Here is an 18,857-nt window from a genome sequence, read left to right as displayed (position 1 = left end):
TCTGGGTAAAAAAGAACTTCCTAGCATTTGTTCTAAACCTGTCCCCTTTCAATTTCTCCGAGTGACCCCTAGTGCTTGTAGCTCCCCACAGTTTGAAGAATCTGTCCTTATTCACTTTCTCTATTCCTTTAGGATTTTGAAGGTTTCTATCATGTCCCCTCTAAGTCTCCTCTTCTCCAGGGAGAACAGCCCCAGCATTTTTAACCTGTCAGCGTATGAAAAATTTTCCATACCTTTTATCAGTTTAGTCGCCCTCCTCTGCACTCCCTCTAGTACCGCCATGTCCTTCTTGAGGTACGGCGACCAGTATTGAACACAGTACTCCAGGTGGGGGCGCACCATTGCGCGATACAGCGGCATGATGACTTCTTTCGTCCTGGTTGTGATACCTTTTTTGATGATGCCCAGCATTCTGTTTGCTTTCTTTGAGGCTGTCGCACACTGCGCCGATGGTTTCAGTGATGTGTCGACCATCACCCCCAGGTCCCTTTCAAGGTTACTCACCCCTAGCCGTGTTCCCCCCATTTTGTAGCTGAACATCGGGTTCTTTTTCCCTACATGCATGACCTTGCATTTCTCTACGTTAAAACTCATTTGCCACTTTTTTGCCCAGTCTTCCAGTCTCGTTAGGTCCCTTTGCAGGTCTTCACAGTCTTCCGTGTTTCTAACCCTGCTGCAGGGTTCTGCTATAGTATATGCCAGTATCCCTGTTACTAGGGCACTGGGACAGAGACAAGACGGTGTGGATTCCGGTTTCATATTTTGGCCACCCTGACATCCCGATCTGGTTGGGGGCAGTATGACCCAGTGTTCTAAACGAAAATAAATTTTCGCAGTTAAGGAGCAGGTTGGCATTAACCGCAGCCTGCTAAGAAAGTAAATTGTAAACAGATCGTAGAGAGCGGAAGGTGGAAGCACAGGCGTGTCACCTACTTCATTGAAGGTTATTTAATGATTTTTTTTCCTATTTTAATTTAAACGAGCACTGATGTCAGTCGAGAAAGATGCAGAGCTTAAATCTGAACAAGAAGAAGGAGGAAAAAAAATTGCAGTTGCGTTTTCCGCACTTAATTAAATAACATTTCAGTACTGCATGAATCATTAACTGGTGACGATGAAGGAATACGATTGTGTTTGTTGAACTGGAGTCACCTTTTCCTCAAGAAAGTCGAACCTAACAGAACGCGGTGGGAATTGTACTTTGCGTTTCAGTTGCTGTTATGTTAGATACCGAAACAGAGCGACAAAATTCGCCAAGATCCTTCCGCAGAAAGAGCAAGGAGAAACCCAGCAGGAAGAGCAAAGACGGTGGAAGCGATGATCGTGATACAAAGATTATTCGTCACACGAAGGGTGCGGTCCAATCATCCAAGTCAAATGCGCGTAAGGCAAATGCGTGCGGACAATTATGCGAAGACAACTCAGCGCAAGACAATTGCACGAAATGACAATTCAGCGCAATGACAATTGCGAGCAGCAAACTACAATGCATGTGCAGGAAATTTTAACAACACAATCACGCGCAAGACGTTCACGTAAGGATGTAAGGAAAGTCATTGTCATACGGTGGCAAGTTAAATGCGCGCAAGACAAATGCGCGACCTCCAAGACAAGACACAGTAGAGGAATTATGGCGTGGACCCGACATGGTCCGTGTTTCGGTCACAGAAGACCTTCTTCCGGGGTCCTACCTTGTTTCCCCGAAAATAAGACCTATCCCGAAAATAAGCCCTAGTTAAGATCGACCACCAAAGGTCCCCCCCCCCCCCCCCAAATGTCCCTGACACTCCCTGACTCCATCCCTGACACTAGTGCTGCCCGATTCGCCAGACTCATCAATTCAGCGACCCCCCACCCCGGTGAGACCCGACATACCTCCACTCCGAGGCCTCTTAAAGCAGTGGTGGCAGCAGCGCTTTCTCCCTTCCCCCACCCAGCTTATGTGCAGCATCTTTCCTCCCCTCCCTCCCATCCCCATGTGCAGCAGAACCCCACAGACCCTCCCACCGTGAGACTGACATACCGTACCTCTCAGGCCTCCAAAAACAGCGGCAGCGCTCCAAACGATGCCTTCCCTCTGCCGCTGCTGCTGTTTTTGGAGGCCTCGGAGGTACGGTATGTCGGTCCCACGGTGGGAGGGGGGTTTTGGGGGGTCGGTGGGGTTTTGCAGCACAGGGGGATGGGAGGGAGGGATAGAAAGATCCTGCACAAGGGGATGGGTGAGCGCGGAGGAAAGATGCTGCACATGGGAGAGAGGAGAAAGGAAAGAGGAAGAATTGGGGTGGAGGAGAGGAAGGGAGAGATGATTGCTGTACATGAAAAAAATAAGACATCCCTGAAAATAAGCCCTAATGTGTTTTTTCTTATAAACTGTCTTATTTTGAGGGAAACATGGTATGTAAGTGTATGAATTAGAAAAAATTGCACCCTCCAAAATACAGGACAGAAAAGTCACCTTTCTTTACAAAAAGGGAGAAAAGACCTCAGTGTCTAATAGGGGCTCTTTAAGCTTCCCATATAGACAGGCTAGTTTAAAACAGAATTTAATCCTAGCAGACACATCCTTGGTCAGAAAAACTCCCAATTAGTAAGTGAACCTCTATTCTAATTTTCTAATAGTTTTATATATTTTCTTATAGTTTTATATATTTTTTTAAACTTTTCTTCAAACAACAATTGTCAAAAATAGAAGTCACTTATCTGAGCACTTCAATAATGTGTCTGCTAGGATTAAATTCTGTTTAAAACTAGCCTGTCTATATGGGAAGCTTAAAGAGCCCCTATTAGACACTGAGGTCTTTTCTCCCTTTTTGTAAAGAAAGGTGACTTTTCTGTCCTGTATTTTGGAGGGTGCAATTTTTTGTGATTTATTTTGGGCATCCTTTTCTTGATTTTTTGGATATTTTAGTGTATGAATTAGGTCATTTTATTATCCCCGAAATTAAAATTCTGGGTGTTCTTCTAGGCTGCAATTTGACTTTAGATGCTCCAATGAACGCTGAGGTTAACAAAGGCTTTGGAAGCTTAGGACAATCGGAGCATATTTTGATTTTCCTGCATTTAGACTTCTTGTTCAGTCCTTGATTCTGAGTTAGCTTCGTTTATTTAACATTTGTTATACGGCTTATCATACTTCTAGCTAACCACATTTGCATTTCCTTCAGTTGAAGGTTGCGTCTCTAAGCGCTTTCTCCAAAGAATTTGAGCCTACCAGGTCGTGTTACGGGAAAGGAATTTTGGTAAACTAATACAGGATTCAAGCTCTTATCAGGTTTCTAGAAAGGCATCGAAGACTTATTTGTTTGATCAACTTTATAAATCTATAATAGTAAAACGCTAAGCGCGCATGCGCACTCTTAACGCCGTGTGGCCTGATCTGTAGTTCCGTGGCCGGCAGAGTGCGCCTGCGCGCTTACCACGCATCTCTCTGTCTCGCAGCGGGCTTGCCGGCTCCGGCCAGACAAAGTTCATTTTTTTGTTCAAAGCCCCCGCCGCGGCTCCTCTATCGAACCTCGCCAGAGTCGGAGAAGACTTCCGACTCTGGCGGAGATCGAGAGAGGAGAAGCAGCGTTGGTTTTGAACTAAAAAATGAACTTTGGCTGGCCGGAGCCGGCAAGCCCGCTGCGAGACAGAGACATGGCTCCCTTACTGCCCGCCCCCCTTCCCTTCCCGCGGTCCCGACTACAAACCTGCCGATTCCAGCAGCATGTGCAGCACTCTACACACGCTGCTTTGGGGCCCTGATTTGCTCTGTCGCGTCTCTGAATCTGGAATCGGCAGGTTTGTCGGGACAGCGGGAAGGGAAGGTGGGGGGCAGTAAGGGAGCCAGCCAGACCGCGGGAAGAGAAAGGGGTGGTAGGGGAAACGCTGCTGCTGCACAGGGAAATGGAGGGGGAGGGAATACTGCTGTGGCTGTTGCACAGGGAAGTGGGGGGAGAGAAATGCTGCTGCATAGGAGGCAGGGAGAGAGACAGAAAGAAAGACAGACAGAGGGAGGAAGGGAGACAGAAAGAAAAGAAGAGGTATGTCTCACCATAACCCCCTTATAATTTATGGTGAGTCCCCCCAAACTCCCCCAAAATCTACTATACCCACTATCCCCAATAGCCATTATAGCTGTAGGTAGCACCTATATGGTAGTACAGTAGGGTTAACATAAGAATTGCCGCTGCTGGGTCAAACCAGTGGTCCATCGTGCCCAGCAGTCCGCTCATACGGCGGCCCCCAGGTCAAAGACCAGTGCTCTAAATGAGTCCAGTCTCACCTGCAGGAACTTGTCCAACCTTGTCTTGAATCCCTGGAGGGTGTTTTCCCCTATTTGAATCCCTGGAGGGTGTTTCCCCCTATAACAGATTCCGGAAGAGCGTTCCAGTTTTCTACCACTCTCTGGGTGAAGAAGAACTTCTTTACGTTTGTACGGAATCTATCCCCTTTCAACTTTAGAGAGTGTCCTCTCGTTCTCTCTACCTTGGAGAGGGTGAACAACCTGTCTTTATCTATTAAGTCTATTCCCTTCCTTATCGTGAATGTTTCGATCATGTCCCCTCTCAATCTCCTCTGTTCGAGGGAGAAGAGGCCCAGTTTCTCTAATCTAAGACCAGCACCCTAACTGAGACTAGCCCTACCTGCGTATGTTCTGGTCCAGCAGGAACTTGTCCAACCTTGTCTTGAATCCCTAGAGGGTGTTTTCCCCTATAACAGCCTCCGGAAGAGCATTCCAGTTTTCTACCACTCTCTGGGTGAAGAAGAACTTCCTTACGTTTCTCCAGAATCTATCCCCTTTCAACTTTAGAGAGTGTCCTCTCGTTCTCTCTACCTTGGAGAGGGTGAACAACCTGCCTTTATCTACTAAGTCTATTCCCTTCAGTATCTTGAACATTTCGATCATGTCCCCTCCTCTCAGTCTCCTCTTTTCAAGGGAGAAGAGGCCCAGTTTCTCCAATCTCTCACTGTACGGCAGCTCCTCCAGTCACTTAACCATCTTAGTCGCTCTTCTCTGGACCCTTTTGAGTAGTACCGTGTCCTTCTTCATGTACTGCGACCAGTGCTGGATGCAGTACTCCAGGTGAGGGTGCGCCATGGCCCGGTACAGCGGCATGATAACCTTCTCCGATCTGTTCGTGATTCCCTTCTTAATCATTCCTAGCATTCTGTTTGCCCTTTTCGCCGCCGCCACACATTGCGTGTACGGCTTCATCGACTTGTCGATCAGAACTCCCAAGCCTCTTTCCTGAGGGGTCTCTCCAAGTACCACCTCGGATATCCTGTATTCGTGCATGAAATTTTTGTTACCGACATGCATCACTTTACACTTATCCATGTTGGTTTGGGTGGATTTTGATGGGCTCATACTTAATACCTTGTTGTGGTTAGAGTGCCTTATGGATCTGGGTCCTCCTCTCTAGGCCATCCACTAGCTAACTCTATAAACCTTTTAGAGCCAGGTATGTACCCTTTTGTTCTCATTTTTGTGTGGTGGAAGGGAGTCAGTGAGCACTGGGGGAGTGTGGGGGTGTCTTATCTTGGTGCATGCGCTGCGTGCGTCTGGTGGCGCTCTAGAAATAATTCGTAGTAGTAGTGTGAAGAGTTTTAGTCTTTGGGAAGCAGAGCTGAGATTGTGATGTCATAATGCCTCATTCCACCAATAAGAGCCAACCTCAGCAGTGATGTCACAATGGCTCGATTGTCCTGTAATCCCCTCTGTCCTCCAACCCAGCCCCCTTAACTGTGTCCATGACATCCTGTTTGTCTGTTTAGATTGTAAGCTCTTTGGAGCAGGGACTGTGTTCTTTCTGACTCTGTACGTCTGGTAGCGCTATAGAAATCATTCATAGTAGTAGTGTGAAGAGTTTTAGTCTTTGGGAAGCAGAGCTGAGATTGTGATGTCATAATGCCTCATTCCACCAATAAGAGCCAACCTCAGCAGTGATGTCACAATGGCTCGATTGTCCTGTAATCCCCTCTGTCCTCCAACCCAGCCCCCTTAACTGTGTCCATGACATCCTGTTTGTCTGTTTAGATTGTAAGCTCTTTGGAGCAGGGACTGTGTTCTTTCTGACTCTGTACGTCTGGTAGCGCTATAGAAATCATTCATAGTAGTAGTGTGAAGAGTTTCACTCTTTGGGAAGCAGAGCTGAGATTGTGATGTCATAATGCCTCATTCCACCAATAAGAGCCAACCTCAGCAGTGATGTCACAATGGCTCGATTGTCCTGTAATCCCCTCTGTCCTCCAACCCAGCCCCCTTAACTGTGTCCATGACATCCTGTTTGTCTGTTTAGATTGTAAGCTCTTTGGAGCAGGGACTGTGTTCTTTGTGACTCTGTACGTCTGGTAGCGCTATAGAAATCATTCGTAGTAGTAGTGTGAAGAGTTTCACTCTTTGGGAAGCAGAGCTGAGATTGTGATGTCATAATGCCTCATTCCACCAATAAGAGCCAACCTCAGCAGTGATGTCATAATGGCTCGATTGTCCTGTGCTCCCTTCTGCCCTCCAACCCAGCCAGCTGATTAACCCTTCCCCTTAACTGTATCCATGACATCCTGTTTGTCTGTTTAGATTGTAAGCTCTTTGGAGCAGTGACTGTGTTCTTTGTGACTCTGTACAGTGTTGTGTACGTCTGGTAGCGCTATAGAAATAATTCATAGTAATAGTAGTGTGAAGAGTTCAGTCTTTGGGAAGCAGAGCTGAGATTGTGATGTCATAATGCCTCATTCCACCAATAAGAACCAACCTCATTAGTGATGTCACAATAGCTTGATTGTCCTGTGCTCCCCTCTGCCCTCCAACCCAGCCAGCAGATTAACCCTTCCCCTTAACTGTATCCATGACATCCTGTTTGTCTGTCTTGCCTGCTTAGATTGTAAGCTCTTTGGAGCAGGGACTGTTTTCTTCTTCTTTGTGACTCTGTGCAGCGCTGCAGAAATAATTCATAGTAGTAGCAATTCTTAAATTCAGCTCCTAGTTAATACACAGTACACAACTTAAAATGCACTTCCTACAGGTTCAGATTTCCGTTTTGAGCTCTGTTGAGCAGCCGTTGCGAGGAACTAACAAGACTGTACAGAAAATCAATACCCTGAAAAGTTCAATGTCGTACAATTTGACTTAGCTTGGAAATATTGTGTAGCACAGTATTACCAGAGATCCCATTTTGCTAGACTTCCCCCGTGTTGTTACAATCCCTCTTAATGCTTTCTAGCCCTGAGATAAAGTGCCTTTTGTTATAAAGTCAGGTCGCAGCAGGAAAGCCCGGAATGAGCCCAGGCTGCAGGGCGATACTTTCTAATCAGACTCATTTAATACATTTGCGACTAGCTTTAAAGAGTTTTTGCTCAGTTCATCAGATCAGTGCAAAATGCATTAAAGGCGATGGTGTTTCAAGTATGAAAGTCGGTAGGGAAGGCAGAGCGTCCTCAGCTAGAGCTTCTAATTGCGTAACCGCATTAGCGCACGCTCTCGTGGGGAGGAATTCATCATAGCGCCCTAAGCGCCAACTGCTAAAGATGCCCATTATTTTCCTATGGTCATCTTTAACAGTTCGTGCGCTCTGTGTCTGCGTTCGCAAATGCGATTGCGTACTTAGGCCTGGATTCTATAAAAGGCGCCAAGCAGTGTCTTACACGGTAGACAGTAGGGCTGCCCGATTTAGGGAAAAGTTTTTCGATTCCATTCGATTTTCCTGCCCAATCGGGCTTATTTTTTTTTTTTTCAAACGTCCTGGCGGGGTTTATTTTGTAGCCTCTTCCCCCCCCCATCCCGCCCCCTTTTCCCTCTCCAACCCCACTCCGGCGCAGTGGTGTAAAAAGACGTTTCCTCTCTCTGTTAGGTCCTAGCTCACACTCACTGTCTAACACCAGCTCTGGCAGGATACACTTTTCAAATCGGACATATTGTAATCAGAAAATAAAAAATAGAATTATTATTTTTTCTACCTTCCACTGCCATGTCCAACATTGGTTCCTTTCCCACTGTCTACCATCTCTCTCTCCCTGCCTTGTGCCCTAGGTCAAACTTCTCTATTCCCTTCCATGTAGCCAGTGGCGTACCAAGTGGGGAGCAGTCCGCCCCGGGTGCCAGCCATGAGCTGGGTGCTTCCAGCCATGAGTCATGGTCCAGGAACTTGCCTTCTCACGGCCTGGTGCCAAGGCTCTGGATAGTCCCCGTGGCCCAACATATTCCCAGCCTTCTCTCCCTTTACCTTCCATGAAGCTGAAAAAAAACTGCCGGCCTCGGCGGTGATTCAGCTACGTCGCCCACGGCTCCCCTTCCTGCTTTCCGCGTCTCCCAATGACACGACTTCCTGTGTCCGCCCAGGTGGATTGCAGAGGCAGACACAGAAAGCAGGAAGGGGAGACCCGGGTGATGTAGCTGAATCACTGCCAGGGCCGGCAGTTTTTTCAGCTTCACGGACGTTAAAGGGAGAGAAGGCAAGGAACATGGTGTCGGGTCCAAAGCGCGCCGGGACAAAGGCGCGCGCAGACAATTGAGCGCAGCGCGGAGGCGCGTAAGTTTACAGTAAAATGTGGAGGGTTACAACCCCCCAAACCCCCCCATAACGCCAGCGCGATCTCTATTAAGTAAACTGGGGGGGCTCCCCAACAAAACCCCCCATCGGAGCCCCTAAAAACTGTAATTTTCTTCGGCGCACGCCTCCGTTTTGCGCTTAGTTGTCGGCGCGCGCCTTTGTCTTTCGCGGGGTTGTCTATGAACCATGGGCCACGGGGACTATCCAGAGTCTTGGTACCGGGCCGTGAGAAGGGAAGTTCCCGGACCATGATTCCTAGGCCTGGGGGGAACATTACTAAAAATATTTTTTTACATCGGGGGGGGGGGGGGGTCAAAAATGATGGCAGGGGGTGTCAAAAAACAATGGGCCCCAGGTGTCACATACCCTAGGTGCGCCTCTGCATGTAGCACTTCTCCATCTCATATTTCCTCCCCTCCATTATCATGTGCAATATTTCTTTCTCTCTCGCCATGCACCATCTTTTCCTGCCCTCCATCCTATGTCCCAACATTTCTCCCTCTCTCTTCTCCATGCATGCATCCCTCCCCTCTACCATAAGAAGTATTTTCCCCTCTCACCCCTTTCTACCTCTGTTTCATCTCTCCCTTCCTCTCCTCCACCCCAATTCTTTCTCTCTCCTTTCTCCCCCCATGTGCAGTATCTTTCCTCCCCTCCCACCCATCCCCTTGTGAGGCTGCCATCCCTCCAAGGCCTCCTAAAGCAGCGGCAGCACTCTGAACGACCTGCTTCATGGCCTTCCCTCCGCCGCGTCACTGATGACGTCCTCAGTGATGTGACAGAGGGAAGGCCACAAAGCAGCCTGTTCAGAGCGCTGCCGCTGCTGCTTTAGGAGACTTCTGAGGTATGTCAGGTCTTACCGGGATGGGGGGTCATCACTGAATCAGCGAGTCCGATTTTCTCAGACAACAGATTGATTCGAAGCGATTCACCGAAGTGAATCGGTGAATCGGGCAGCACTAGTAGGCACTGCTCAGCTCGGTTGTCAATCAACCGCTAGGCGCCGTTTACAGAATCACGCCTAGGGGTGCCTAAGCGGACTTAGGCATCGCTGGGCATCATAGACATAGGGACCATTCCTTTAGGCCAGTTTTTCCCTCGTCTAATTTAGTGGCGCCTATGTCAGCCGCATAGCGATGCCTAACTCAACCGTTCCTATTCTCCGCCCCTAACCACACCTGTTTTTTTTTCAGATAGGCATCGTTAGGAGTCGTTAGGCTTGGGAGGACGCCTCCACTTAGGCACCACCAGTTGTCCTAATAGTTTGGCGCTGAACTCTTAAATTGATTAATTTATTTATTTTGGGGGGATTGGCCAAACACTGGTGCAATCAATTGCCACACTGATTAAGCCACTTAAAAAAATTAAGTTTGGCGCAGATCATAAAGTTGGGTGTCGCTAGGCGGCCACCATTAGGAGAGCTAAGAAAAACCTCCACAGACTCCAACGGATTCAGAATGCCGCGGCCAAGCTCATCTTCGCTAAAAGTAAATTTGACCATGTCTCCCCGCTCCTGGCCAAGCTCCACTGGCTTCCGATAATCGCCAGGGTCCACTATAAATGCACCTGTTTAACTTTCAAAATCCTATTTGGTATCCTCCCTCCCTTTATCCCTCTTTCTTGGAATTCCTCAAACCCTAATACCACCAGATCCTCCCACAAATTAAAACTATCCTTCCCCTCGCTAAAAGGCATTTCCCACACAGGAAAGCTAGGGACCTCCCTCCACTTCAAAATCACTGAGCTCTGGAACAACCTTACCTCCCCTCTTCGGAACTTGAGCTCTCTCCAAGTTTTCCGCAAACATCTGAAAACCTGGCTTTTCTCAAAAAATGTAAGTCTCCCTCCAATTTAGGAATCAAGGAAACTCTTATATCTTGGCATCCCAAGTCCTCTAAATTTTCTTCACACTTCTACCTCTAACCCTCTGTTGTAGTTCCTTCCTATTTCTCCTACTGTAAACCGCGTCGAGCTCTATGAACGTGGAGATGATGCGGTATACAAACCTAAGGATTAGATTAGATTAGATTAGATTAGCTGCCTGGAACCTAGACGCCAGTCCTTGAGGTCACTTAGCAGCACCTTTTTTTCTGCAATTACTTTTTAATTGGTTTTAAATGATGCGCTCAATTACTGCGTCATGCAGCACCAATTAAAACAATTAATTCAGGCAGCGGTAGGACGCTTACTGCTGCCTAACTTTTAGCATCCGGACGAGAATCCGGGCTTTAGCTGATTAACCCTTCCCCTTAACTGTATCCATGACATCCTGTTTGTCCGTCTTGCCTGTTTAGATTGTAAGCTCTTTGGAGCAGGGACTGTCTTCTTTGTGACTCTGCGCAGCGCTGCGTGCGTCTGGTAGCGCTATAGAAATAATTCGTAGTACCGTAGTAGTGTGAAGAGTTTCAGTCTTTGGGAAGCAGAGCTGAGATTGTGATGTCATAATGCCTCAATCCACCAATAAGAGCCAACCTCTTCAGTGATGTCACAATGGCTTAATTGTCCTGTACTCCCAGCCAACCCAGCCAGCTGATTAACCCTTCCCCTTAACTGCATCCATCACATCCTGTTTGTGTCTTTCCTGCATAGATTGTAAGCTCTTTGGAGCAGGGACTGTCTTCGTATTCTTTGTAGCACTATGGAAATAACTCATACTTGTAGTGTACAGTATACTAGCCTGAGAGCATATATTACTAAGAGCAATAAATTCATAGATAGACTAGTAGTGATTTGTTTAAAATTTGTTTTCTAGTGGAACAGTGATAATACTTGTGGTAACAAGACCAGACAACAGCCGTAACTGCCCATGGATATATTGTAAGGATCTCCATGCTGAGGATGCCAGTTGCTTCAATCAAGCCATCGTCTTTGTCCACTAACGCTGGCTATCTCAAAGGGTGGGTAATGCCAGACTGGGAGCAGAGACCGGGAGAGCCGTCTGATAACATGCAGGTAACAGAAGGAGCCAGGAGCCGAAGGGAACTGGACAGAGGCAGCAACGGTGAAACAGCTGAGCTGGATCCACACCTGGCCCGTGAGATGATTGGTTAAACCAGCAAAGATGTTCGAGGCTGGCTTCCTTTGCATATGGTGGACACGACAACTTGATTCTACAGAATTCCTCGCTTTATTGAGAAAAAAACAAAACATATCTTTCCTCCAGCTAACAGAACTGAAAAGAAAGTTTATCGTTCATGTTAATTGTTTTATGATGCTTACATGCAATTAATGGCTTTTCTAGTTTGTTAAAATGAGACGGGCTGGGTTTTTGGGAGGTTTTTGCCAGAGTAGGAGGAAATGATTATAGTTTGTTTAGTGGAAGCTTGTGTACAGTTACGAATGACTGGGAGGTCAATTCAGAGCGGTTTGCAGAGTTAAACAGGTGATATGTGTGAGACACTGGATTACGTCTGCCCAAATTGTGTCTAGGGAGCAAATCTGGCCCTCTTTTATCAAACTGCGGTCACACTTTTTACTGTGGGCCAGCGAGGTAAATGCTCTGACAAAAAAAAAAAAAAACGTGTCTATCTGCTGTTTACATGTCCAACACAGATTTCTTTATCCCCGGCCATGCATTTTGCAATATTTAGCAGATGTCCAGAAAATGAGGCAGGTCCTTTGTAGAGGTTTTAAATCTCCATATTTTTTTCCCATTGTAAAATTTCTCCTGAATAATCCAATTCACTTTGATCCAGCCATTCCAAACATAACTTGGTAAGATTCAACCCAATATCGAATGTCTAAACAAAACCCACCTAGAGTAGTTCTTGTCAATGAGGAACATAACATAACTTTATTTCTCTATACCGCCTTAATCAAAAGAATTCTAGGCGGTTTCCACAAAAGAGAAAAACTGGACCATCAGTGAAATACAAAATAGTAATGGTAAGAATACAGCCTATTATTTAAAAAGACATTCAAAATTTAAATTAATACAGTAAAAATATTGTGTTAAGAATAAAAGCACAAATTAAGAGATAAATTTATCAAATAATACTGTCATAATTTCTTTTCTGAAAGCGCCACAGGACATCACGTCTCCACTGATATAGTTACCCAACCAGGACTGTTGTTTGCTTGCTTGAAATGCAAGCATCCTGTCTAAATAAGACCTATGTTTACAGCCTAAAATCTTCGGGTAGGCAAATAGGTTACAATTCCTGGTTATCCTCACGGGGTTATATAAGCACAAAATGAGATAGCAGGTAGGTAGGAGTAAACCTTTCCATCCTGTTTTCAATAGCGGCCAATCCAGACCAAAAGTACCTTGCAAGATCCCAAAGAGAAAAAACAGATTTTATGTTGCTTATTAAGAACATTGGATTTGCCACTGCTGGGTCAGACCAGTGGTCCATTGTGTCCAGCAGTCTGCTCACGCGGCAGCCCTTAGGTCAAAATCCAGTGCCCTATTTGAGTCTACCTTACCTGCAGGAATAAATAGTGGATTTCCCCCAAGTTTATCTTAATAATAGTGTATGGACTTTTCTTTTAGGAAATTATCAAACCCATTTTAAACCCTGCTAAGCTAATTGCTTTCACCACATTCTTTGTCAATGATTTCCAGAGCTACAGCCTCAGCACCTTGACATTGTGGGTTCAAACCCACGCTGCTCCTTGTGACCCTGGGCAAGTCACTTCATCCCCCATTGTCCCAGGTACATTAGATAGATTGTGAGCTCACCAGAACAGAGAGGAAAAAATGCTTGACTACCTGGGTTTACTCCAGTGCATGCTGGGAATAAATCCATGCAAACTGTTCTGAGCTCCCTTGGGAGAACAGCATCAAAAATTGAATGATTAGTATGAAAAGTTTCAGCCTCTGACAAGCAGAGCTGGTATTGTGATGTCATAATGCCTCATTCCACCAATGCCTAAGAGCCAACCTCATCAGTGATGTCACAATGGCTTGATTGTCCTATACTTGGATCACTGTTACTAGAGAATGACACGGGGACCGTTTACCACGGCAAACCGTGGTCACCGCAGTAAATCCGCAGTAATGGGGACATTTGCAACTGGTTTACCGCAGGAATGGGGACAAGACCTTTCACCACCCCGCGGGAATGGACACAAGACCTTTCACCACCCTGTGGAAGCGGTGAAAAGTCTTGCTCCTGTGGTAAAAAAATTGTGCCCATGTCAGACTCGGCATCTCCTCCCCAGCTCCTCTTGCACCTATTTTACCATCAGGAGCCAGCCATACCACGATGAAGACAGAAGGAATCCAAAACCAAAGCCTGAGACCAATGTGATTTGAAGAATAAAATTACCAGGCAACAAAAGGTAGAAAAAAAAATTATTTCATATTTTGTGATTAGAATATTTCAGATTTGACATAACTGGGAACCACAAAGCCCGGGCTGTGCTTCTTTAGCTTCCAGCTGGTTTAGGGCTCTCTCTCTGACCAGGGCGCAGTTGCCCTAGTTGCTCTCCCCTAACACTATTCCTGCCAGGTGTGACTGAAGCATTCTGTTAGCTTGATTTTTCTATGTAGCATTCTGTAGTAATTTGGTTTGTTCAGTTTTCACAATAGTGGAGGGGATATTTGTGAAAGGGAGGGGAGACGGGTTTTGTTGATCCTTGCTCTGTAATATTTGTTTTTTTTATAAAATGACAATTGTACAGAATACAGTATTGTCTCTTTTTATACTTTAATAAAATAAGTTCAGTATAAAATCATAGCTATTCGAGGCTTGTGCAGGTGGGATCTGACAGTCTGCAGGGCGGGGACAGGGACCGAGCTTGAGGGGTGGGGACGAGGACTGAGCTCACGGGACGGGATGGGAACGGTGATAAATTTTTCTCCCAGTGTCATTCTCTAACTGTTACTACATTTTGATTCCTGGAGTGGTGCAGGGGTTAAAGTTACAGCCTCAGCACCCTGAGGTTGTGGGTTCAAATCCACGCTGCTCCTTGTGACTCTGGGAAAGTCACTTAATCCCCCCATTGCTCCAGGTACATTAGATAGATTGTGAGCCCACCAGGACAGACAGGGAAAAGTGCTTGAGTATCTGAATAAACTCATGTAAACCATTCTGAGCTCTCTGGGGAGAACGGTAGAGAAAATTGAATAAATAAGTAAAACTCAAAAGCAGAAATTTGAATTTCACCTCAGTCCAAAGCAGGATCCAGGGAAGTTACTAAAGAAATAATGGTCATTACTGTAATATGAACTATCAGTGATCATGCTTTCTGCCAGTGAACTGTGATTAATATGAAAAATCAGCTTCTCATCCTTTATAATAAAACCCTAAGCCAGTGGCGTACCTAGGGTATGTGGCACCCGGGGCCCATCATTTTTTGACACCCCCCCCCCCCCCCCCTCATGTAAAATTTTTTTTTTTTTTTTTTTTTTGCAATAACCATGAAATGGAATAAATGGTCAGAATAGAAACAGGCAGTGAAAATTTTCTTTTTTTTTTTTTTTTTTTTTCCAAAGTATTTTTATTGAGAATGGCAAAAGGTCCAGACAAGCAACCATGGTCTGTACAGAAACTTATACATTATCAAAAAGAACACAGAATGAGAGTAACAGCAACAACAAGCATGAACAAGCCTCTCCCAAGAGAAAATTGCCAATGAGAGGCATAGCAATACACAACAAAAGGCCAAAACTTGGGGCAAGCAAACAAATCCCACCCCAGAACCCACAAGAATAATAAGCCGGACTAGACCCTCAGCCATATTTTATAATGAAAAAAACCCCCACAAGCAACAACACCCAGACCGCTCACCAGACACACCAATCCGCACAACAAGCACCCAAGAAACACCCAGCCACCACCCAGACAAAACTACCAGACACACCTACCCCACCAAGCCCAGACCCAACCCCCCCCCCCCAGAGAGTGCAAGCGCAAAGTGGACCGTGAAAAGGGCAGCTGCAGAAGTGGAAAGCCCCAGATAAGTAGGTTAGCTAAAGAAAGCCCACAGATAGAAGAAATCAGGATAACAGAAGTTCCAACAAGTGCTCCCACAGAAAATTTTCTTTTATTGAACCTCATTTATGTAACCATTATTCCAAACATAACATAACATAAATTATGTCTGAATTGTCATGACATCAGAAGTACATATGGAGTAGTTGCAGGTGATGCTTGGGACAGTTCTGATTATGTTAGTTTGGTTTTATGTGTTTTTTTAATAGAAGGGTTTTTATTTCTTTTTTTAAGGTTTTGTAGTTTGTGGTCGAGGTCAATAGGTTGTAGAGTTGGGGGTCAAGTGTTGCAGCTCGAATGGCTAGGAGGTTGTCGAACAGTTTTTTTTCTTTTGACGTTTTTGGTTGGAGGGTGTGTGAATGGTGCGTGAGTTCTCCTATGTCTGTTTGAAGTGGATTGAATTATTTAGCTGAAGAAATTAGTTACCCCCCCCCCATTCCACACACATTAATTCTCTTCCATTTTTGTTCCCATTATAAAAAAACACTGATAAGTTCCCAGGAAAAAAATACATTAAAATAAGAAGTGAAAACAAAGGCCCCTACAGATGAGAACATAACATAAGAATAGCCTAACTGGGTCACACCAATGGTCCATCATGCCCAGTAGCCCATTCTCATGGTAGCCAATAGTGCTGCCCGATTCAGAGAAAAATATTTCATTCGATCCGATTCACCCTGTTGAATCGATTTTTCGATTAGATTCACTGTTAATGACACCGCTTTTTAAGTTTAAACAAAGTATAACAATAAATTTCACAACAACAATAAATTTCACAAAGTACTTAAAAAAAAAAAATCACATTTTTCCATTAAAGCAGTTCTGGAGACATTTGCTTGAACAGTCTTTTTTCCCAGTCCATAAGCAAGCAATATGAAAAAGATTTCCTTAATTATCTACTCAAACATTTTTGCTATTTACTTTCATTGTACCTATACTATTATTCAGTAGAAAAAATGGACTTAACTGTGCAGGAAATGAATCTCCTCATACACCCACCATATAGTGCAAAAATGTGCAAAGGTCTGTTTTTTTCTTTCGATCACTACATAGCCTAATGCCACACAAGCAGCGCTGTTACAAACATATTCTGAAGGTCAATGCTAAGGTTGACAAAGTTTCCTTCCTTGGACCAGAAGGAGATACTGACAAACCACTGGAAGAGATTCTAAAACAACTACCCAGAAATAACACCCAAAGACCCACTCAGTGTGTGAACCAGTTGAGTGGAGTGGACTAACTGGGGGTGGAAATGGGCCCAGAGTTTGCTCAGCAGAATTTCCCAGACTACCTCTTCCTCTCAACACACTGACATGCTACCACCACCACCAACACTAGGAACACCTCACCGAGTATGCCAGCAATGCTTATAAACTTTATAAAACACATTATTATATTTTCTTATAAAGCATATATTTTAACTGAACTCAGCCTTGCCATTCACAAAAATAGAAAAGTTCCCATTTCAAGCTGTCTCATGTACACTTTTCAAATCTAACATATTGTAATCACAAAACAGAAAATAAAATTATTTTTTCTACCTTTTGTTCTCTGATCAATATTCAAATCTTGTTGGTCCCAGGCTCTTGTTGTCTTGCTTGCCAGGGTCTCCTTTCTCCGTGCTAACCATCCGTCTGCCATCTCTGTTCTCCCCTTCCGTTTCCCTTCCCTCTCCCGGAGATCTGGCATCTTTCCTTTTTTTTGTCTCCATCCACAGATTCACCTTTTCTCAACTCCCCACCACCCCAGGATCCACCATCTCTCCCTTTCTGTTCCCAACTATCCTCCTATCCAGTATCTCTATCCCCCCTCCACACCATCCCCTGTTTCCAAGTTCTCTCCCTTTCTGTTCCTTCCCTCCCTAAATCCCATTATGCACCATCTCTCTCCCACTCCTCTGTTTTTAGACCCATTATTTCTAACCCCCAAAGTCTGGCATATGCATGTATCTTTGAACCCCCCCTTCCCTCTCTCCCTCTGTGTACTTTTACACCAGGACCCCCCCTCCCCCGAAGGTCTGTCCCCCCTCCGAAGGGCTACACCCCACCCCTGAAGACCTGCACCCCCCGAAGGACTTTACCTCCCACCCGAAGGTCTGTCCCCCTCTGAAGGCCTAAACCCCACCCCTGAAGGACTGCACCCCCCCCCGAAGGCCTGCACTCCCTTGAAGGTCTGCACCCCCCCGAAGGCCTGTCCCCCCCTTGAAGGCCTGTCCCACCCCCTTGTAGGCCTGTCCCCCCTTTAAGGCCTGCCTGCCTGCCTTTCCCCCCCTTGAAGGCCTGTCTCCCCCTTGAAGGCCTGCACCCCCCTTGAAGGCCTGCACCCCCCCTTGAAGGCCTGTCCCCCCCCTTGAAGGCCTGTCCCCCCCCTTGTAGGCCTGTCCCCCCCCTTGTAGGCCTGTCCCCCCCCCCTTGTAGGCCTGTCCCCCCCCTTGAAGGCCTGCCTGCCTTTCCCCCCTTGAAGGCCTGCACCCCCCTTGAAGGCCTGCACCCCCCCTTGAAGGCCTGCACCCCCCCTTGAAGGCCTGTCCCCCCCCCTTGTAGGCCTGTCCCCCCCTTGTAGGCCTGTCCCCCCCTTGTAGGCCTGTCCCCCCCTTGAAGGCCTGCCTGCCTTTCCCCCCTTGAAGGTCTGCACCCCCCCCAAAGGCCTACACCCCCCCTCCCGAAGGTCTGCACCCCCCTGAAGGCCTGCCTGCCCCCCTTGAAGGCCTGCACCCCTTGAATGTCTGCACCCCCCCCCCCGAAGGCCTGTCCCCCCTTGAAGGCCTGCCTGCCTGCCTGTCACCCCCCTCCCCCTTGAAAGCCTGCTTGCCTGCCCGCCCGCCCCACCCTGAAGGCCTGATGCCCCGACCCACCCCGAAGGACCGCTCGCCCCCCTGGCCTCCCCGCACCACCTATTAACAGCCGCAGCAGGATCGCGAAGTCAGCGTCGGGTACCAGCCCTAAGGGGGTGTTCCCGGCCTTGCCGTTCAGTCCCCCGCCACCCCCGAAGGACCGCTCGCCCCCCTGGCCTCCCCGCACCACCTATGAACAGCCGCAGCAGGATCGCGAAGTCAGCGTCAGCGATCCCTGCTGCTTCCTGCGCCACGGTCCCGCCCCTCCTCTGACGTCAGAGGAGGGGCGGGATCGCGTCGTAGGAAGCAGCGCAGGGATGCTGACGCTGACTTCGCGATCCTGCTGCGGCTGTTCATAGGTGGTGCGGGGAGGCCAGGGGGGCGAGCGGTCCTTCGGGGGTGGCGGGGGACTGAACGGCAAGGCCGGGAACACCCCCTTAGGGCTGGTACCCGGGGCGGCCCGCCCCCCCGCCCCCCCCCTAGGTACGCCACTGCCCTAAGCGCGCACTTACGATGCTGTGATCCCTGCCGCCGTGATATGTGCTTCCATGCCGCACA

This window comes from Geotrypetes seraphini, chromosome 9 (assembly GCF_902459505.1).
Source record: "Geotrypetes seraphini chromosome 9, aGeoSer1.1, whole genome shotgun sequence".
Classification (NCBI taxonomy): domain Eukaryota; kingdom Metazoa; phylum Chordata; class Amphibia; order Gymnophiona; family Dermophiidae; genus Geotrypetes; species Geotrypetes seraphini.
The sequence above is the reverse complement of the archived record's forward strand: the minus strand, read 5'-3'. Positions refer to the sequence as shown.